This window comes from Equus caballus, chromosome 1 (assembly GCF_041296265.1).
Source record: "Equus caballus isolate H_3958 breed thoroughbred chromosome 1, TB-T2T, whole genome shotgun sequence".
Classification (NCBI taxonomy): Eukaryota; Metazoa; Chordata; class Mammalia; order Perissodactyla; family Equidae; genus Equus; species Equus caballus.
In genome coordinates, this window is record NC_091684.1 from 191555776 (window position 1) to 191579776 (window position 24001).

The following is a 24001-nucleotide window of genomic DNA, read 5'->3' on the forward strand; positions in this document are numbered from 1 at the left end:
AAGACATGAAAACATTGAAAATGGAGAGAAAGAAGGAAGGGAGAGGTAACTCTACCATTCATTAAAATATGTGGTAAAGTTTCTTTAATTAAAACAGCAGGGTTTTGATTCCTGAATAGTCATATTATCAGTGGAAATGAGCAAGAAAGTCAAGCAATACACTGAAGTACATATGAAATTTTATGTATGACAAATGTGGCCTCAAATCACTGGTGAAAACATGGAGGTCTTGGTAAACAGTATTGAAAGAACCAAAAGGATAATATTATATTTATATATTACACAATATATTGTGAGGATGTCCACATAGATCAGACATATAAAAATGTAAAAATATGAAAGCATATAAGTATTCGGAAAAAAGGTATGCCTGATTTACATCATAGCTCTTAGACTGTGGACACAAACTGATGGTGGAGAGAGAAATTCAATTCGGCATACGCAAGTGTCTGTTCTTATGGGGAGTGCAGTGGAGTTTATTCGTTAGGTTTCTGTTTTTGCTGTAGAATGTATTCTCTCTTTTGGACATATTCCTATCCCTCCCTATTGTCTTTTTGTTCACCTGCTGCATCTAGTTTCCTGCAGGGTCCCTGAAGCTGTTTTAGCTCTCTGATTCACAAACGTGACAGGGAGATCTAAAATTCCCTCTGCTTGGGGAGAACCTAGAATTACAGAGAAACAATTGGAGCATTAAGCTATTGTCTCCCAGTTACTGTGATATTTTGCAATATAATTTAGGAAAGAGGTAAACGCTCACTTACAGTGTCAGTTTATTCATTCTAAAGAAATAACATCAATACTATTAGCAGTTAAAAATTTCTCTCGTAGAAAAAAGCATTTTATAAAATAAGTACTTATCAAGAGGAAGTGTTTTTAATTTTAGTTATTTGTTGGATAAGCAAACTCGTGCCGGAGTAAAGCACCTGATCACGCCCAAAGCCACCAGCCCTGCCATCCATGGCATCTAAAACTTCCCCTTTCTGCTGTCCACAGCTCCCACATCAGGGGACCCCGTGGAAACTGCACAAAGGGCAAGGAAAAGGGCATCAACTGCTGTCAAGGGATGTGGAATTTGCCAGGACTGGAAAATGTAATTTAATATAAGTCAGAGTAAGGAAGGAAGCCAACCACCTCCACCACCTTTCATGTCCCCTTCACTTCTATCTAACCCACGACACATGGGTCAGAGTTGAGTTAGGGAGATGGCAGATATTTAAACTCTATGCAAAATTAGAATTTGAACTTAGACTTGTCTTTGGCTTTTAAAAGGTAAAGATAGGAGAGTTTGTGTAGCAGAAAGCATCTGGAAAGCTATGAGATCTGTCTGAAGTTGCTGTGGGAAGACTGAAAGAAAAATTCCCTGGACTGTGATTAAAGACAATGCAGGCAAGGCTGTGTGTTTTAAGGATGCGGACGTGGCCTGGTCACCACAGCAAGTCTGGAAATAAGACTATATGATTCCGTGAAAGAAGTTCAGTATTTTTACAGGAATATTATGTAATGGGGCCACTCATCTCTATTCTATACAGAATTTCAAAATTAAAGTGTCTTAATTATAATGGCCCAATACAGTCATTATTTGTGTATAAAAGTCAAATTTATGAGCAATAATTTGTTAAGGCAGACATAGAATTTTTGAGTATTAAATTAGACAGTGACCTTAAAAGTTTTCTGTTTTCCTTAATCATTTAGGCAAATGACAGGAAGAAGTTTCATTATATAATGATGATTTTTTTCCACAGAAGTTGATACTACTATGCTTTAAAAGTTTCCAATAGAGGCTTTTTTTTGAGTAAGTCTGTCCTTTTTATCAGACCAGTGGCTGCCCCTTTGTGATAAAGCCATATAGATATCAATACGTCACATGGATTCAGGAAAGTGTGAGGCTGCTTGATTTGAGCGATTGGAGCCGGATTGTTGCAGTGCTGTCACTCCTGGGGGACTTCAGCACTAAGGAAATGCTTAGTCTCCACGAGCATTTATACTTCAACTTCACCCTAATCCTGACAGCACTGGTTTTCAACTAAATTCTTGAGAAACAGAAGTGATTAGATGCTTATCAAATACTTATGAGAAGCAAACTACTGACCTATACAAAGAAATAGATGTATGAAATTAATGTGGCTATTTATAAAGAAAAATATGTATAAATAATTCTAAATAAAGGGACACAGCATACAGCATGCTTGATTTTTTTTTCTTCCAGGCTGATGATTTTAACAGTATCTAATTACACTCTTCTCAAAAAATTGGCACTAAGATATATTTACTATGAGTAAGTATTAGAAAAAAATGTTAAAATTTTTACCTTATAGAATGTTTAACAATAATAGAGGAAAAGATTCTACACTATTTATTAGCCACAGTTAGATGGGAAAAATGAATAGTTTGGAAACTTTGTTTTGGGAGTTATTGAAGAAAGATAAGGATAAAAGTATAATTTATGAGCTGCAGCACCCATAAACATACATTATAATCTGTAGAGTTAGAATGGACCTGGAAATATTGCACTTCCAAGACTCTCCACTTGAGATTAAAGAATGTATTTAAAAATGACTAAAGTTTCTCCTCTCTCCTGCTTGACTGAAGCTCAGAAAATGTAGGGACTTATTACTTTGTCTATTTTCATTCTGGGTCAATCTGCTGAATGAAGTACTAAAATCTTTAGAAAAGATTAGAGTAATTTGAGATCAGTCAAGCACACCCAGAGCAGAGAATCCTGGGAAACTTTAGGAGAGTCACACTCATACTTTAAAATTCAAACTTCCTTATGTGATTGCCATGTGCCTCTCGTATCTGTTCTGAGGCTCATATTCTGAGCCATTCAGTTCACTGGCAATTTCACAGTAGACTCTTAGCTGGGTTTTGACTAGACAATTGTTTCAATACAACACAATTTTGAACAAAAAAATGAAATTTGATAAAATATGTTTATTTAGAGTTTGCAAACGAACACGTTAATTTGAGTCACACTTGCCAGAATTACACTGTTTCCCCATAGCTCTAATTTTAGATCCTTTTACTATCTGGAATGTCATCAGGACTTAGAAATTTGAAATGCCCACTGGCAGTAGACACTTCTTTTTCAATTCCACATCATCATGATGCTTAATTTAATAATGGGATTCAATTTGTTCTCTGAGCAGGGAACATTTTAATTATGTAAAATATAAATAGAGAAAGGTTGGTAACAGAAACTCTTTCTCTCTGAAAATTAAGCCAAACATAAATATTAATTTTTTTCTCATTTCATCCACCATGTAACTGATTCTCAGGAAACAATTAAAATTGAAAAATTTATTCACCTGGAATAACAAATCATCCAAATCAAATCTAGTAATTTTATCTTAGTGTTTAAACATACATCTAAACATATTATATTACTGTGGCTTAAAATCAGATGAAATAAATAATAACATGATATGGAAAAATATCTGTGAAATAGTAAACGTGAAAGTTACTATCTATGTGGTTTATAATGAAGCTGACAATACGTTTTTACTTTCAGACTTCCAAGTAAAAGATAAAGTTATTAACATATTTGGAATTACAGTTACTCTGGGATGTAATATTTGGGAAAGGATTATGCAAATTCAATTAGCATATGTAGTTCCCCATGTGTGCTTTATCTATCATTTTGAGGTATGTATTTTTAGATTTATTCTTACTTTATACTTTATAGTAATTCTTCTTTTAATCAAGCAATATAAATTGAAATCTCTATCAAAGTTTGCAAATAACTCTGGGATTTCATTGAAGACAAATGTATATGTAGTAACAAGAAAAGAACGAAGAAGGCAGTAAATAGCAAATAAAAGCTGCGATAAATTTGTCAAAAATTATTGTAGACACATTCCCTTTATTTGGATTGTATTAAGTCACTACATGTGTTTTATTCCACCATTAAATTGTGTTCACATGAGATCAGAAGGCGTACATTTACTCATTTTTGTATTCTATGCAAAATCTAGACAACACTTTGCATACCGTAGGTGAATTATATTATGTCTGAAGTGCACTGATGCAGAGGATGGCTCAGAGCTTGTACCAGTAGAGTCAAAAAAAAAAGGACTGGTTTAATCCAAAACATTTTTCTAGAGAATATTTTCCTTAAGCTGTAATATAATTAAGTAAAAAATAATAGTACTCTTCCTAGTTATGAAAGCGCAGATTTTCATGATATAGGAAATAATCCTCTGAAAGCCAAATTATTAATCATTTGTCATCACATTCCTAGGAGTGCAAATCAGCCTACCCTACTTGGTACCTGTTGCCAAGCCTTCTAGTCTATTCATCTATGCCATATGGTTGACCTACCCTATGATTTCACTTGTTCTTATCTAAAGTATAACTCTCCTGTTTTGCAATGGATGCCATTTTCTCTTCACTATGTAAATCTTATTCTTTTGAAGTACACTCTTTCTTATCTGTAATAGTTCACTCCCACAGGATAAAAATGTGGCATAATGATCATATATAAAAACAATAATAAAAGAAAATAAAAAACACCTCGTTGGATCCCAACCTCTCCTTTATAGTGAAGGTCATTAGAGAAACTTTCTACGCTAGATCTATACGACATCATCTCCCACTCCCTACTGTATTCAGTCCATCTGCCCTTCATCCCACAAATTCCAATAACCAATCACCCACAAGCTTGCTAGATCCAACGGCAATATTAAAACCCCACTGTTTTTGATCACCCAACAACCGTTGAAGGAGTTGATCCCTTAATTCCACGCTGAAAACCTCATTTGTTTGGCTTCGAATACAATTGTGATTACCTTCCTCAGAATTCCCTGGAGGCCCCAGCCCAATTTTCTTCCCTGTTTCTGTCTCCTCCTCTTTCAGATCTCTACACCTTGGAGTGCCTCAGACCATGGACCCAAGTCCTTTTCTCTATAGTTGACCCTTCCTTCAGAGGGCTCAACCAGACACTTGGCTTTAACTATTGTCTATGCTGGAATACTCCCAAATTTATAGCTCTCCTTTTGAACTCTCCTCTCAGCTCCAGACTTGCATAGTAGATAATCTGCTCAGTATCCCAATTTGATATCTAACTGATATTTTAAACTTAACATACCCCAAACAAATCACTTAATTTCTTCAGTCCTTTAGATACATTTACATTTCCTTCCCCTAGTCATTCCATCTCAGTAAATCACTCACCATCCCTCCTTTTGCTCAGGCAAAAACCTAAGAGCTATCCTTTAACCCTCTACTTATTTTGAACCATTTATCTACTCTATTGGGAAGTTCTGTTGACTCTGCCTCTGTGGTAGGCATTAATCTAAGATGACTCAATGACCCCATCTCCTGGTCTTCTTCCTCTGGGTAATGCCCTCCTCCTGAACGTGGGTGAGACCTGTGATTTGCTTCCAGCCAGTAGAATATGGTAAATGTGAGGGATTTTGCAGACATAATTAGAATCTTAAATCAGTTGATTTTTGGGTTAATGAAAAAGATTACTTTCATGGTCCTGACTTAATCAGGTGAAAGCCCTTAGAAGAGGCATTGAGCCCTCTCTGAAGTCGGAGAGATTCTGAGGGATAATGGGATCTAATGAGGCGATTAGGGTGTATGTCCAAATATGTGTAGTTATTTGAGTGTAGCTCACTGAAAAAAAGAATGTAGCCTGCCTGCCCCTGAAGAATGAAATTCAACCATTTATGTTTATTTTGTTAGGAAGGCTTTGCTTGTATTAAGGTGAAATAACTTTGTGAAGGAAATCATATAAGACTTTCCAATAATTAATTTTCAAACTAAATTAGATTTAGTTACTTACATGAGATTAAGGATTTCAGAGAGAGTGTTTGGTGTCATTGTATACTTATTGCATGAAGAGATTGTCATAGAGAATCAAAGGGCCATAGTACAGAGGAAAGGAAACTGAATATAAAGATGAGCAAGTTCACATTTCTAAGGATGGATTCAGTTTCCATACTTTCTGAAAATATGCCACTATGTACAACTGTCAGAGACAAAATTGCAGAATTCAGAGCTGAATACAGCATAGGACCATCTCAATGCCGTCTTTCTTACATCCTGTGTTCCTGAATCCGGGTCAGTAGGCATAAAGTTAAATATCTTATCTTACGAGGATGAGGAGAGCTGGCCGCTTCCATCAAACTTTAGGGATTGAGGGTTAACAGCTTGCATCCATATTAAGGACGATAAGATTTGCTGTGCATTTTTAAAGCACATCATTGCTTTTATTATGCAGCTCTTTTTGACTCCTTAAATGAATGAAACCACATCATAAATATGTATGTGTGTTTATTCTCAAGGAGAGCCCAGAGGAAGCAGAGAAAATGACTCAAGTTAGTGCACAGCCCCTCTCAGTGGCACTTCAGACGGAAACACACGTGCACTCTTAGAAGAAGGTCAGGCTCTCTGAGAGTTAATATAGAAATCGATATGCTTCTATGGAACGTAGGTGCAACATGAAAAAGACAAGCGCTCTCTGGCCAGCTTCATGGAAAGGGTTGCTCCTTAGGGAAATTATGATAGCAATTGGGTCACTCATTTGTTATTGAATATTTGTCTGGCAAAGTTGTTTGTGCTCTGATCAGCAGCAACTTTTATTTATAATTGAAAGCTTTCCAGTACAGGTACCATAGGAATTAAATGAAAATGGGGGACGCTTCCTGTTTACGAAATAATAACCATATTAGGTCTAGAATTAACTTGGGCTCTGAGGACCTAGTAATAACTTAGTTACTAGGCAAGCCACACTCTCATTCTTGTTATTAAATGTAAAAAGACTAAACAAAATCTTTAAAGACCACAAATTCAAAATAATAACATTAAAAAGCAATCTATTAGGAAGGTTAGAGATAGCATTACTTTAAATGCCTCAAGGAGAGTTTTTGATAGTATACTACCTAAGAGTCATTAATAGTCTGGTGAAATAGTTAACATGGTATTTTTAATATTCTAGCTATTCAATATATGACATAAGCACCAGGCACTGTGCTGGTTTCCAAGATGCCAAGATAAATGTGTAGAAAAATCCTACCTTGCAATGAGCACTAGGGTAGAGAAATAGGAATGGAGCCATATAACTACGAAAGAATACGTAGTTGTTGCATAGTGTTGACAAATTATGCTCCACTCATACTGAGATGAAAAAGATTAGACTATGTCTTTCCTCTGATAACTCTACATTTAGAAATGCTTAATTTTGAAAAAATACATACACTTACATCAGAATATTACAAAAACTTTTTTATAAAATCTAACCACAGAAAATAATTATGATTGGTTTTTCCAAGAAGTTCCAATAAAGGTGAATATTAAATGAATGTTCCTATCTATTTTATACATTTAAAACTGGTAATAATTCACCTTTTTAAAGGTTTTATTCCACATTTAGATATTTGATCTGTTCACTGGTTATGTCTGAGTTGAAGCAAGTGAAAAGGAATTGATTACAATTGCTGAACAACATATTTTTAATTATGCCTACCTTTCAAAAAAAAGTTCAAAGGCAAAGGCTCGAATTTCCCTGTGGTTCTCTTCTCTAACTATTAGCAGTTTATTTCCCTAGTATTTCCATGTTTGTTGTCTCATTACAATTGTCTGATTCCAAGAATTTTGACCTGGCTCTGCTTCTCTTCTTGCTTATACAGTCTTGTGCCACATACGGTCAATGACGGACGACATATGTGACAGCGGTCCCATAAGATTAGTACCATACAGCCTAGTGTGTAGTAGGCTACACCATCTAGGTTTGTGTAAGTACACTCTATGATGTTTACACAACAACAAAATTGCCTGACAATGCATTTCTCAGAATGTATCCCTGTCATTAAGTGACACATGACTGTGTACACTCTCCCTAGATAATGTCCTATAACCAACATGTTACAATTTATGTCCATCATTTCTAAAAATTATTCTAAGAATCTGTACTCTGCTCTACACCTATTGCTCTTGCTTTATTTCAGGCTTAGGCCCTTTTAACCATCTTCTGATTGGTTTCCCTGCTATTCTCTCCACTTTAGTACATTCTCCTTGCTGTCTATGTCATCCTCTCAGAACTCTGGTTATGCGTCTTTCCCACATGAAGAACTTCAGTGGTAGCTATTAAACAGACCAGGAAGTCCACACGGTTCATTCACAAGCTTCTATCTGTCTCTGTGATCATCGCTTGACGTCCCACCATCTTATTCTGTCTACCCCTGCACTGCAAGCATTGCTTTATTCTGTCCAAAATGGATGCCTTACTGATGCTTGAACATGCCATGGTACCCATTGTCTGAAAGTTGCTGGTCTTTCTCCTCCTGAGTAACTCCAACGAGTTCTCCCTCTAATATTTCTTGATTCTTCAGGCATCTTGTCTCTAGACTTGCACTCTTCCACAAAGCTGAGCATACCTCCAAACATGAGATAACACATCATATGTTAATGACTAACCTTCTTGAAGAAGTTGGGTAGTGTGCAAATGTGTGTGTTGTGTGCGTGTGTGTTAGAAATACAAGAGATAGGAGACAAGAAGAACAAGGGAGGGACAAGCGGTAAGGGCAAAGAGCAGGATATAACTTGAATAATTCAAAATAAAGCTTGAAAAGCCTTCATTTTTTCATTGAATCCAGTAACCCCCATGTTTGAGAGGTGATGGTAGCAAATTCCGTTGCTTTCCCTATAAATAATAGCACTATAAACTTCAGAAATTACATTTCTATGGCCAAATCCACTTAAAGATGGAAGAAACTGCTGAGAAAATTTAGGCAAACTTCCCAGTAGCTTGCTTTTGATTACCTAAGCAATTGAAGCAAAAACAGTTTTAATGCTTGAATTAAGTGATTGCCTAAACTCTTCACTTCCCTTTAGCTATGGAGACAAACACCTCATTGGCTTTACCTAATCATACTTTTTCTGTCGCAAGCCACTTAACAGTTTCATGTATACATACTATTTAGAAGCCCTAATTACTTAACTAGTAAGTTTAATAATACACAAGTAAGAAAGAATGAGGAAAATTGTTTACATGGCCACATTATTCAGAGTCATTCCAGGAATTATTTTGGTAGATTGTCTCATACAATACAAATAAGGCCGAACACTAAGAAATCTAGAAATTATTTTTCTCATAACGAAGAATAAAAAATATATCGGTAAATATCAACTTGCAACGTTTTTTCCCTCTCTATTCAGTTATGTAGGAAGTGCTGAGCATGTGACATCTGTAATATTAATAGTTTATATTTGCAAAAACATGTAACCTGGTATTTGAACATAATTAGATTCTTAGAAATTTCTCATAAATATTTAAACATTTAAATTAAGGGCATTATAATTACTCTCTTAATTTTAAAGGCAAACTACATTAATTAGTTTTGACTCAACTTTATTGTTAATTTTTTTGAAACAGGAATTTTTCTCTTCTGATTAATTTCCTTTACCTTCCTATTATAGTTCTTTATCTTTTTCTCACTAATTTTATGCAAGTATCTAATTTGTTTTACATTTGCCAGCCGTGAGTCTTACAAGAACTCTGCATTTAGCACCCTGGGAGTCCTAGTTTCTTTATATTTTAGCTCACTAGCTTTTGAGCAAAGTGATACACTGAGCACAGCCAGGCAGGACAAACGTGCCCACAGATGGAAAACCCGCCCAGGTCATCCTCAGTTCTACTTTATCATATCTGAGTTTAACCTTCCTTGAACTTACCATCCCCCCCACTTAAATATTCCCTTAGAAGTTATTTTCTTGTTCTCTTTATGGCATTTCTTTTTGTTTTTAATCAGACTTCTTGTGACATGAACACAAATGCTGAAGAGAACATAAAACTGTAAATGTGATGCTTAACAAACTACCATAAAATATTCACTTATATAACTACCACACGGATCAAGGAATAGAATATTGCCAGCATCCCAAAAGCCCTCCCACGATGTGCCTCTTCTTAATAACTAGCTCCTCCCCTAAAATTAACTCCCCTAACTGACCTTTATTGCAATCCTTGTTTTGCATCTTAGGGAACTGCATTAGGCTGCTCAGGCAGCTAGGACAAATTACACAGACTGGGTGGCTTCAACAACAGACATTTCTCTCTCACAGTTCTGAAGGCTGAGTTTAAGATCAAGATCAAGACAGCTGTCTTCTCATCGTATCCTCACATGGCAGAGAGTAAGCTCCCTGTTATTTCTTCTTATAGGGACACTACTCCCATTCCTGAGGGCTTCATTGCTAAGACTCAATTACCACCCAAAGGCCCCATCTCCAAATACCAGCACATTACTCATTAGGGTTTCAACATATGAATTTTGGGGAGACATAAACATTTAGTCAATAGCAGGTGCTATTCAATTATTTATTCTTAAATTTTCCAATGTTTTCTTAGTTTTAAAATTTTATATAAATGGAATAATACAATATGTTATTTTGTATGTCTGCCTCATATTTTTAAACTTTATGCCATAAAAATCATCAATATTATTGTACATAACTGTTTTATTCACTCACATTTATTGCCACATAGTATTCCATTGGTAATTACAACACACAATATTTAACCAATCTACTATCAGTGAACATTTTTCCTTATGATCTTTCTTGTTATGTTTCCTGGTACACATAAGCACTCATTTCTATCAAGTATTTCTAGAAGTCGAATTGTTCACGATAGGATATGTTCACTCTTTCTGTGTTTATACAAAAATAAACGTATCCATCAATCTATCCTTGTAGTTGGTACTGGTATAATTTTAATTAGCTGTGGTTCCTTCTACTCCTTCCTCCAAAAGATATGTTTTGAGGCTTAATCTTTCCATCTGTACAAATTTTCCAAGCTATTCCCCATTCCCTGAGATAAAACAAACTCAAGAAAAGAATAGACTGAGTGCTTTAACTCATTGAAATTTAGTGACCAAAGATATGATTAAATGATGCTATAATTTGATGCTCTTTTTGCTTTTTCATTGGTATAATTTTTTTTTATATTTTTATTTTAAAACTATTGTATAATTGTACTCTTACACTGTATCTGCCTAGAATCCAAAGCAAATTTGAATCTTGGCAAGCACGAAATAAAATCAGACACTGTATTACAGGGCTTTACCTCAATTCAATCAAATGTTTAGTAGATTACTGCTTCTAAAGTGATAATTGAATCAACAAATCATGAGTTTCTAACAACTGTTTGTTGTGCAGACTGGTATTAGGAATTAGATTTTGGAATGAGCAAGAAAGTCTGGAGTTTTTTTTTCTTATCCCAAATGCTCTTTTGGCAACACTTTTCTTGATTTTGTGTGACAGAAGAAAAACACAACCCAGGGTCATCAATTGAAATTTACCCTGTAGCTTTCTGTTTGTGAAGTTCTTTTCTGACTGAGGGTTACAAAGTTCTTATTTTCTCATTGGCATTTCTTCAGACTTGCATGAATAAAACTGCCTTTCAGTATTAGATTTGTTAATACAGGGCACAGAAGTAGACCAAAAGTTGAGGGAAATATCTCATTTTTCACATCAAATTTGCATAGTATAGATATCATATTTGCATTATTTCTATGTATTTTCATTTTTTGTGTTCTTTCAGAGACCTATATGAGTTCATTCTGTCCATGATTTAAGTCAGTTGAAAATGTCTGGATCAAAAAGGAATGTTCACATAAAAAAATATTCTCATCATTTGGGCAATCAGCTCCTTCTAAAATATAAGTAACAAAGTTGAAAAAGTCACCTCTTTGCTATCTGTTTGTGTTGGTTACCCAATGATTTATCTTTCTACCTCATTAGAATGTAATTTTATTCATAGATAATCCAGAAATATTTAGAGCTAAGACATAGTTAACTGTGTTCTTAATTTCTATGTAGAACTGAATGATAAATTATATATTGTATGGTTACATTTGACTAAATTCACTTATACCATTAAATTTTACATATTTAATTTAGGCAGAAAAACTTTTTAAAATTTTTTTGAGAAAGTAAGTTCATACAGTAACTTAAAGTTAGTCTTTCTTTAATTTATCTTTGCTAAGTATTTGATCAACAGTTACCATTGGTGAGAGACAATGGCGAACCTACTTACAAATGCAGACATTTTCAAGGTTTACACGGTTCTTCCTTTTTCACTCTATACGATCTGCAAAGGTGATCAGTTTTACCCCGTAAAATCTACTATTAATTAACTATGCCCCCAAAATACTAAGTGAACCCCTATTCTACTCCAGGAGGGATACATGACGCTGGGTCAACAACATTGAGTCAAAGCAGACACTGTTCCTCTTTGCATGGAATCTATTTCCTAATGTGTCCAGGACCTACTGGTTACCTAGGGGTCTTCATTTTCAGATGACAACAGGTCCTCAAACTCAAAATTGACAAAATCAAATTCATTATTCTTTATCCTCTAAATATTTTCCTTTCACTACTAACATATTTACCCAGTGATGATCAAATCCATGGGCTTCATCTTTGGCTCTTTCTCCCTCTATTATTACAGTAGTTTCTCTATATCCTATTAACATTTCCTTAGAAGTATTTCTCAAATCCAAGTCCTCCTTTCTAACAACGCCCTAATTTAGACCTTTGCTGTCTTTTCCTTTGACTGTCATAGTAGACTTCTAATTTTACTCCATTTCTCTACCCCCGTTCCCTCTACACTACCAGTAGAATGATCTTTCAGGCTTCTCCCTCGGAAGAAAGTTAAATAAACAGACAAATAACAACTCCTGATCACTCTCCTGTGTTCTTTACTTGTTTATGAATTCTTGCAATCTAACAGACAAAATCCAAATTTACCTTCATTGCATTTCAGAACCTCTACGTTGTTTCCCTAACTAATTCTCTAAAACCAAAGTCCATTATCTAGCACTGTTCTACCCTGAAATTGGGCTATATGCCCCAGTCATATCAAGTTAACATACAGCTTCAAGTTATATAAATCGCTTGTGGCTCTGTATTTCTGCACATGCTACCTCATCTTCCTGTCATGTCTATGTACCTTTTATCTGTCTGTCATATGCCCATCAAATCTGAAAGGGTGGCTCATCTTTCGTGTATACTATGAAAGTGAGTTCAATAATTTATTACTAATATTCTATAATTAAAAAGTACTATAATTGGCATTAAGAATACAAAGCATTGTTTATAAATGTTACATATTGATTCATTTAACAATATTTATTGATTACCTACTCTGAGCCAAGCACTGTTCTAAGTACTCATGATATAGTTGTAGACTTCTGGACAGGATATTGTCTTATAAAGTTTATGTTTCAGTGGAGGAACAGATAATTGACAGTTGGTAGAGATAGAGAGATAGATAGATGGATGATAGATAGATAGATAGTTAGATAGATAGGTAGATAGATAGCAAAAAAGAAAAAACCCTCTCATAGGATTTTAACTGCTGTAGTGAAAATTCAAAGGGATAATGTGATAATGATGGAGAGCAGAAGACTCTATTTAAGAGAATCTCTTTGGAAGATGACACTTCTTTTGATTACTAACCACGAGAAGAGACGGATGAGAAGGGTAATCCATCTAGGTAAATATGCATGCGATATGCCTCCCCGAGAAACTAAAGAGTTATGTTTGATTAGAGCAGAAGTAGGAGGAGAAAGAGAAAAAAGGAGAAAGAGGAAGCAGGGGAGGAAGAGGATGAGAACGAGGAGGAGGACAAGGGGGAGACAGAGAAGAAAGGTCAGTTTGTCTGGATTACTGTGACAGTAGCAGTAACAAGAGGTAAACAGGGCCCAGACCACGGAAAGCCCTGGAGAATCTCACACGGAAAGTGAACTAGAAGCGGCAGCAGAACACAGCTAGAAGATGTCAAACAGGGACGCGACAATCTTTCCTCATCGTGACATGGCTCCATTCTGCAGTCTGACTTGATACAGCACTAATTTCTCTCTGTGTCCAATTCTTCACATACACAATGCTCCTTGACAACATAGAGAACCCTGTGCATTCGATATGCACATTTTGAACCAGGGAATGAATGAATGAATGAATGAATGAATGAAAGGGACTTTAAGGGCCTTAGAATTCAAATCATTTTATATTCCTACTATGGACTGAACAGACTAATATTATTTATAAAATCTATTTCTTCTTAAATAGAGATGTACTAAATTCAACAAATGCGTAACTGCTGAAATACTTCATAATTTTCAATCAAAGGGAAATCAAATGATTTTATCTACTATATTTCTGAACAAAAGTACCTGCAATACAACAGAAAACAAAACAAAAAGCAAACATTTAGAATCAACAAATAAAAAACGTCTTCACTGACTACACTTAAAACAAGCCTTTCTTAAAACATTTTGAAAAAGTCCTTCCTTTCTTAAAAGTTATATTTTATTAATGCTTTAAAAACATTTTGCTATTTTAAGGGGACTAATACATAGTTTCCTCATTACCTCTAATTATTTCCCTAGTACTCAGAGTCAAAAACATATTGCTTATATCTTGATTTATAAAACAAGCCACTCCTTAACATTTTGTGTTGACACCTACACAAATAGTCAGTAAGAAAATAGCCCAGAATAACAAGTGAGTGGAGAGTTTGGAGAGCCGTGAATATTATCCACCGCATCCCACTTACAGGGGCAAGACTGTCCGGAGTGACCTTGCAGTGGATGATTTGGAGGCCCTTGAAATCCTGCTTCAATAGCAGATCTAATAGTTGTGGTTTTATTTATTTTTTGCCAGAGCTTAGCAGTTGGACACAAGAGTGTTTGCTGCAGCAGTGAAAAATCAATATGATTACCTCTTTGCCACGGGGCTACATCTAACTGCAATATCCTCGACGATGCAAGAAAGCATCAGTCACGGATAATGCTGCATTGCAGGGGGGAGCTGTAAGAGAACAAATAACAATGACATTTCTACTTTTAAAAAACCAGATGGCATTAAGATTTAACACAGAGAACATTAAAATGAAAGATTATGTTATCCTTGTGGTATTAAATTAGAAAGCGACTTGTTTATGCTGCTTTTTGAGATCAAATTGTGTATATTTGACCAAAGGAAGGAGGCTCAGCTTACATAAGAACTGGGAATCATATGTATCCTTTCTTATTTTTCTGTCACGTTACTAAAAGAAAGACTCACCCCACTTCACCTTCCCTATATGTTCAGTTAAAAGTCCCTTATCTTTGAAACAGCATTTAATATAAAACTGAAATATTAGCATCGACCTTCAGCAGGTGGAAACTGATGACTTATTCTTTTGACTTATACTTTCAGCTCCAATGATTTGGGAAAAATGCTAAAAAGACAGGAAACTATTTCAATTAAAGCAATATGAGGGTTTATTCACCTTTATGAGAAGGTAGCATTTATATTTCCATGTAAAACCAGAGAATTGTAAAACTAAAAGCATTCTCACGTATATTATTCATATTTCTGCACTCATACTTTCTATATATATATTATGTTTGAAATTATATTTCCCAGTTAATAACTCATTTGACAATATTTTCAGGATTTCTTAGTGGCTTAAGATAGAGAAGTAAAACTGTAATGTATTTCTCTGTTCACATTTGTCTCCAGCTTCATTTCTGTATTTTGCCAGAGAAATAGAATAACTACACCTCGGTAAATTATTGAAAATAAAATTATACGTATAAAGGCCATTAACTCACTCAGAGTACGTCTATCCCCTTCGCTTCCACAGCCCCATCATCTTGATTCCGCCACTGGGCGTGCTCTGACATAAATAGCAGCGAACAGCCAGTCTGACTCGGAGACGTTAGCCTCCATCAGGACCGATGACTGTTCTTGGTGGTTTGGACTGTCGTTCAGGCTGTTCTGTGTATAAAACTCCTTAGAAATTATGTGACAGATTCAGGCCAGAATTCAGAGTCCAAATGGAAAAACTGTAAATCTGTAGGCTTAGCATTCCCAACTAAATATATGACTCAGAACAGGTGGCTATGCATAATTACAAAACCCTGTCTTAAGCTTTTAAAAATATTTATTCACCTAAGATATTAAACTGTATTAAAATAATGAAATTCTTTCGTGGAGAAAAATGTGAAAGTCCTCTGCCATAAAATATGTGCTGTGTGTATTTATTCAATAAATATCAGTAATTCACCACAAATAGGTAGACATTTTATATCCTTCTATAAATGAGGTTTGGGCATTGATGGATCCGGCTAATTTAGAAAGACCAGGATAGTGATTCAGGCAGGTACTGCATGAAATTCAACTTCAAGATGTACAAATAGAGTCAGAGTGAGCGATCTAGCTGGTCTCAGGGCTCCTCGGCGTGACTTCTGCTCCAGTTCTGGGAATGAGTTAGGAGCAGGCAGAAGGGAGTCGGGAGGAGCTCAGGGTGGATGTTATGTCTGAAGGCATTGCCCCTGCCCCTCGTGTCGGGTTTTGGCTGAGATGGATCAGCTGCACCTGGCCCCAAGGAGGTAGTTTCAAAGTCTTAAATCTTAAAAAATTCTTTTCCACTGAATGGGGTATTATTTTCTGTTTTTATGATACGAATGCTTTCATTATAAAAATAAACAACCAACCCAAAACAAAGGGAGCGGTGTTTTTGTCCCCGTGTTCAATTCTTTCCAGGGTGTAGTCTATGTCCATTACCCTTTTTTTGGCAATGTTATTAAACACTTTTCCACAGTTCTTGTGTTTTCCTTCTTTTTTTTGATATATAGCATTTTATTTTATTTTTTCCAGTATGCAATATAGTATTTTTAACTAGAGTCATCGTGTTGTACATTACGTCTCTAGACGACTTCATCTTACAGCAGTCATTCTGTACCCGGTGACCAACATTGAATGCTTCATTTGTCTACTACAAACTTTCTTTCCTTTGTTTTGAAAGTTTCTTGACATTACCACCTAGAATTTTAAAATATTAATATGCATTACTCCATATTTTATTTTATATATAAAAACAACACATTGAAAATGAGATGAATATTTTTCCCCTCTCCAATTCTATGCACCCCATTTCTTTCCAAAGAGGTAAACTGTATATTTAATATGTACCCTTTTACTCTTTGTTTTTATTTGTATACGTTATAATTATTTCCTATGTAATAATATATTGTTTTCGATGTTATTTGAAAGCATGAGCAGATGCTATAGTCTCTCTGTATTGATATGTATAAACTAAACAACATACTCATCCATAAATTGTTGATGGATATCCTTTTTTCCCATTTTTTAATTATGAGCAATGAACACCAGCCTACATAATTTCTCAAATATTTTTCTAGGATATATACCTAAACATTGAAATGCTGAATTGTAAGACATAAAAATTTAAACTCTACTAAATATAGTCAAATGTTTTTCCAAAGACATAGATGCAATAGAAAATTCTGGAAAATTCTAGAATTCTAGGGAATTCTAGAGAGTTTGTGCTCCTTCACATTCTTGCTAAAATTTGGCATTATCAATTTTTTCTTTAATTTTGCATCCTTGATAGATATAAAATTGTATCTCATGTTTATTTTCAACTGCATATATTTAATTACTAATCAATGTCTTTTATATGCTTATTAGCTATTCAATATTTTGCTTATGGAGATTGCCTAAAATCTTACCTTCTTTTTCCATTGAGTGTTTATCTTTTTTCTTATTGATTTGTAGAAACATTTAATATATTTACATATTAATTTTATGATTAAATGTTTAATTTAAAAAATAATTACATGGCAAATATCTTCCCTAGTCTTCAAGGTTAAAGTTTTATTTTTGGGCTACCCCCAGTGGCTCTAGCGTTTAAGTTCAGTGCACTCCACTTTGACAGCCCTGGTTCAGTTCCCCGGTGTGGACCTACACCACTCATCTGTCAGTGGCCATGCTGTGGTGGTGGCTCACATACAGAAAGAGGAAGATTGGCAACAGAAGTTAGTTCAGGGTGAATCTTCCTCAGCAAAAAAAAAAGAAAAAGTTTCATTTTTATCATGTGAACATGTTTAATGTTTGCATATTTTAATCCATCAATATTTCCTTTATCAGTTATAACTTTCTGTGTTTTGTAAAAAAAAGTTGTTTTACTTGAAATGTATATATATTTTTTCTATATTTCTTCTAATAATTTAAAAAGCGTTTTCTTACTTGTTTTTTCATATGTAGTCCTTTAATCATTTGGAATTTACTTGATATATATTGTGAGGATTCAAATTTTTTCTATTTATCAAGGTAATTTTCATCATGTTATTGATTGAATTATGTTTTCTCACTGATGTCTAATGTAAATTTTGTAATATGCCTATTTTGTTGAGGGTAATTTCTGAACTTATCTTCATTTATTTTTAAAAATATTTCTGATCATTTTGCATCTAAATTAACTTTAGAATCAATTTGTTTAGATCTATGAATAGTCTATTGAGAATTTAATAAGTTAAATTAATCTTATATATTAATTTGGGGGAAATTTAAATGAAAACAATATTGACAAAATATGACTCACTGCTTATTCAGTTGTATACCCTTAATAGATTTTTTGTAATTTCACACATTATTATTTGTAGTATCTTATAGTTTTGTTGAGATTATGATTAGCATCTTTATTTTATGTTACCTTTTCTAATTAATGATTTCTGGTAAGTGGGAATGCTCCAGGTTTTTAAAAATATTGACTCATTATACTGTTATGATTAAATATGTGAACTCAATAGTCAGACTACTTGTTTTTCATTGAAAGAGACTAATTTCCAAAGAAGAAATAAGAAGGATATAAAAGAACTTCTCTCAAAACAAAACAAAGAAAAAAATATTGTCAGCATAATTTATCAGGAGAATTCTACTGAAGTTTCAAATATCAGATATTTCCAAGTCAATTTAAATTACTCCATAATCTAGAAAAAGACGGAAAACTTTCAAGCTCTTCTGTGAAGCGGTATGACTTAGATACTAATGGTTGATAAATATTACTTAAAAAATAACAAAGAAGGTAACTACAGACCAGTCTAAATTATGAATAGCAACACAAAATTCCTAAATAAATTAGTTAAACAATCTGATTGCACATTGAGTTACATATCTTGCCTTAGTGGTTTTTTTCCTGAAGAATTCAGTTTTAGGGTAGATACTAAATTCAACGTAGTATTAGATCTAAAGGGATAATCATATTCTGATAATATCTTAAGATTTTTAAACAAAAAGGAATGAAAAAATAATACATACCAGAAAGAGTCTAGATTTTCTTTAAAATAGACTTGAGTCTAAATCATAGCACTACTATATGCTATTCAGGTTACCGTGAAAAGGGAATGACTCACCCACTCTGGGTTTTCAATTTAATATTTATAAAGTAGAAACCGTATTAGTCACAACTCCTCCAGCTCAAGTAGGAGAAACCTAAACCTATTCAATATGCTTCATACAGACAGAATTATTGTAAAGATATAAAGTGTATATCCATGATTTCTCTTTTTCTTTGCACCATTTGACCAGTTCTTTTGTAAGTCCTGCTGGCATAATTTTCAAAGTATATCTACAGTTCTGGGACTACTGCAATAAAACTTTGATTTCTCTGCTTTCACATTTGTACTCTGGACACTGTTTCTCAAGTGCTTTGTGGTGAACGGCCAGCTTTGTTTGTTTGTTTGTTTTCAGTTTATGACACAGCGTCGCTTTTGAAAAATACAATGAAAGTGAATTAGTCTCCAAAAAAACAACAACACACACACTTCTATTTTTCTTGCCACTATGTCACCCTCTTATACAAGTTTCCAGATATTTACTCTCCATTCTGCACTTATCCTAGGGCAATGAAAACAGTTCATGGACTGCCACCCACCTAAGTGGGACAACTTGTGATGTCTTCTTCAGTTTCTTTAATGTTGTAAAAATATAATTTAGATCATGTCACTCCCTGCTGAAAACCAAACAGTGTCTTCCCATCCCAGTTAGAATAACTACCAAATTCTTTAGACAAACATCAGGCCTTACCTTACGCAGCCTCTGTTTACTTATTCGGCCTCATCTTTGACTACTTATCCACTTGCTCAAGGCACTTTATTTACACTGCTGTTCTCAAATTGAGCATATTCCCAGTGAAGAATATTTTTAATGTGTTTTATCAAATGTACAAGAAAGTTACAGGGAACAGATTAAGAAACACCCAAGAAACCCAGCATTGCAGTTAACAATGAAGTGTACCATATATTTTTTTCTAGATCTAATTTCTTCCTTTCCACCACAAATGTAATCTAATATTCTGATTTAAATTTTTATCACTTCAGGCATATTTTAATAATTTTTATATGTTAATGCATTTTTGGTTTTCAAGTTCATTAAAATGGTATTATGTTGTACTTAATTTTCTTTTTGTTCTCTATCTTCTTCTCCCTTTCTCTTTATATAAACTGTTTCCTCTGTCTTAATCCTTTCCTCCAGTCCTTATATGACTGACTTTTTCACAATACTCATGTCTCTGCTCAAATGTCGCTTCCTCAAAGACTGCCTAACATAGGCCCCCTACAACCACCCACACTCTTCTCAAACAGGCCTTGATTTTTCTTCCTGTCACGTCTTACCACTTAAAATCCCAGTATATATCTGTTGACTTTATCTACTTCCCATTAGGTGGGAAGCTCCATGAAGGCAGAGGCATTTTCTTGTTTTACCATTTTATCACCACCACAATCTCAAACCGTTTGGCAAGTAGTCTGTGCTCTGAATATTTATTACATGTGTAGTTACATGAATTATCTCTCTATTAACTTAACGGCAGTTGTTGCAGGCAAGCCTAAGGAAGGGACTAAAACTGCAAATTCATATATCCACCAGAAATTTAGGCAACTTCCTACAAAAAAGTATATTTTTTACTTTTTTCTCTGCACATCAACGTTTTCTTCTTCTCAATCCATACTTAAAGAAAATGGCATTCCATGCTAAGCAAGTCTTCCATTATAATTCAAACGGAGCTATCATACATTTAGGTCAATTCAATATTCCCAACAGAGTAACTGGTCCTTCTTTGGCCAAATGTCCAAAGGACCAAGTGGCTCAATCACCTATGGTTGAGGAGAGAGATAAGGTGTAAAATCAAGAGAAGCATATGATACAAATACGAGAGTTAGGGTTCAAATCTAAGGATGGGGTGGCCATGAAAGCATTATTATGGGTATGTCAGACACTCACATTAAAAGTTATTTTAAACATACTAGCATGAAAATTTTGAGGTATTGCAGGAAATAGAAATAGTGTGAGTAAAATCACTAATTCTATCCCTGTTATATAACCAATGCTATATGTGGAAGATTAAACTATTTGCAATTTTCTTATAACAGAGATGCTTAATCCTAATTCTGTCAATTTGAATTATGAATCTATGTTCATAAGGGAGATTGGTCTACAGTTTTCTTTTCTTGTAATGTCTTTGTCAGGCTTGGTATTAGGGTAACACCTGGGCCATAGACTGAGGTAGGAATTATTCGCTCTGCATTATCCTCTAAAAGAGATTGTAGAGAATTGGTATAATTTCTTCCTTAAAAATTTGCTAGATTCACCAGTGAACCCATCTGGGTATAGTGTTTTGTGTTTTGGAAGGTTATTGATTATTGATTCAATTTATTTAATAGAGACAGGCCTATTCAGACTGTCTATTTCTTCTTGTGTGACAAATTTTGTGTTTCAAGGGGTTAGTTGACAATATCTGAGTTATCAAATTCAGGAACATAGTTTTGTTCATAGTATTCCTTTGTTATCCTTTTAATGTCTGTGGTGTCTGTAGTGATGTCTACTCTTTCATTTCTGATAACAGTAATTTCTGTTTTCCCTCCTGTATTTTTTTTAAGTTCCTGGCTAAAGACATCAATTTTATTGATCTTTTCAAAGAACAAGATTTTTATTTTGTTGACTTTATCCATTGACTATCTGCTTTTGATTTCATTGATTTCTGCTCTACTTTTTATTTTTTCTGTTTACTTTAAACTTAGTTTGCTCTTCTATTTCTGTTTTCTTAAGGTGGAGGCTTAGATTATTGATTTTAGAACTTTTATTTCTTTTTTCTCAGCTTTATTGATATAATTGTTATATAACATTGTGTAAGTCTACAATGTACAAGGTGTTTATTTGATCCGCTGTGTATGATTGCCACCATGGTGTTAGCTAACACCTGCAGCACATCACATAATTACCACTTCTTTTTGTGGTGAGAACATTTGAGATCCAATCTCTTAGCAAATTTCAAGTATATAATTAGGTATTACTGACTATAATCACTATGTTTTACATTAGATCTCCAGAACTTACTCATCTTATAACTGGAAGTTTGTACTGTTTGACCAGCATCTCCCCTTTTTCCCTATCCCCCAGCCCCTGGTAACCACCATTCTACTCTCTATTTCAAAGAGTTTGACTTTTTTAGATTCCACATACAAATGAGAGCATACAGTATTTGTCTTTCTCATTCTGATTTATTCTACTCAGCATAATGTGCTCAAGGTCCATCCACATTGTCTCAAACAGCAGGATGTCCTTCTTTCTCATGACTGAACAATATTCCATTGTATATACACAACACATCTTTATCTATTCATTCAATGATGGACATTTAGGTTATTTCCATATTTTGGCTATAATGATTAATACTGCAATAAACTTGAGAGTGCAGATATTTTTTCAATACCCTTTCCTTTGAATATATACCCAGAATGAGGATTGCTGAATCATATGGTTGTTCTAGTTTCAATTGTTTTTGATGAACCTTCATTTATTTTCCATACTGGATGGAACTATTTACTTTTCCACCAAATGTGCACAAGGGTTCTCTTTTCTCCACATCCTCAACAACATTTCTTATCCTTTGTCTTTTTGATGATAGCATTCTAACAGGAATGAGATGACATTGTTATTTTGATTTCCATTTCCCTAATGACTATAGTCATGTTAAGCATCTACTTGTTGGCCATTTGTCCTCTTTGGAAAAATGTCTTTTTAGTTCTTCTGCCCATTTTTAAATCAAATTGTTTGCTTTTTCGCTGCTAAGTCATATGAGTTCTTTATATACATTGGATATCAACACCTTACCAAGTATGTGCTTTGCAAATATTTTCTTCCATTTCAAAGAATGCTTTATCTTTTTTTGATGGTTTTCTTTGCTATGCAAGAGCTTTTTAGTTTGATGAAGTCTCACTTCTTTATTTTTGCTTTGGTTGCCTTTGATTTTGGTGTAAAATCCAAAAGATTATTGCCAAGACCAATGTCAAAGAGCTTACCACCTATGTTTTCCTCCAGAAATTTTATAACTTCAGGTCTTACATTCAATTCTTTAATAAATTTAGAGTTCTTTTTGTGTATGGTGAAAGATAGAGCTCCAGCTTCATTCTTTTGCATGGGTCTGTCCAGTTTTCCCAACACCATTTATTGAAGAGATTATCCTTTCTCTGTTGTCTATTTTTGGCATCCTTGGCAAAAATTAATTGACTGTACATGGTTTTATATCTGGGCTCTCTATACAGTTCCATTAATCTAAATTTCTGGTTTTTTCCCAATGTTATACTATTTTGAATACTATACTTTGTAATACAGCTTTAAATCAGAAAGCATGATGCCTCCAGCTATGTTTTTCTTTCTCAAGATTGCCTTGGATATTTGGAGTCTTTTGTGGTTCCACACAAATTTTAGAATTGTTTTTTCTAATGCTGTGAAAAATGTCATTGGAATTTTGATAGGGATTACATAGATGGCTTTGGTAGTATGGACATTTTAACAATATTAATTTTTCTGGTATCTTTCCATTTCTTTGTCTCTTTTTCATCAAAGTCTTTTAGATTTCATTGTACAGATCTTTCACATCCTCTGTTAAATTTATTCCTAAGAATTTTCTTGTTTTTGATGCTCCTTTGAATGGGATAGTTTTATTTTTTTTCCAGATTTTTTGTTGTTAGTGTATAGAAATACAACTGATTTCTGTATATTGATTTTATATTCTGTGACTTTACTGAATTTATTGATTAGATCTAACAGTTTTTTGGTTGCATCTTTAAATTTTCTATATATAAGATCAAATCACCTGCCAATAGTGACACTTTCACTTCTTCCTTTCTGATTTGGATGGCTTTTA

General features: G+C 34.2%; 1 long non-coding RNA gene across 1 annotated transcript in view; it reads right to left on the reverse strand.

Moving 5' to 3' along the window:
* The window catches only part of LOC138925202 (uncharacterized), a 92121-nt gene extending 76275 nt beyond the window's left edge, over nucleotides 1-15846 (reverse strand). Inside the window, exons 1-2 of the long non-coding RNA XR_011441105.1 lie at nucleotides 15603-15846; nucleotides 14726-14814 (exon numbers count right to left, since the gene is read on the reverse strand). This is a non-coding gene — a long non-coding RNA (uncharacterized lncRNA). The remainder of the gene's footprint in view (nucleotides 1-14725; nucleotides 14815-15602) is intronic.
* Nucleotides 15847-24001: the final 8155 nt, after the last annotated feature.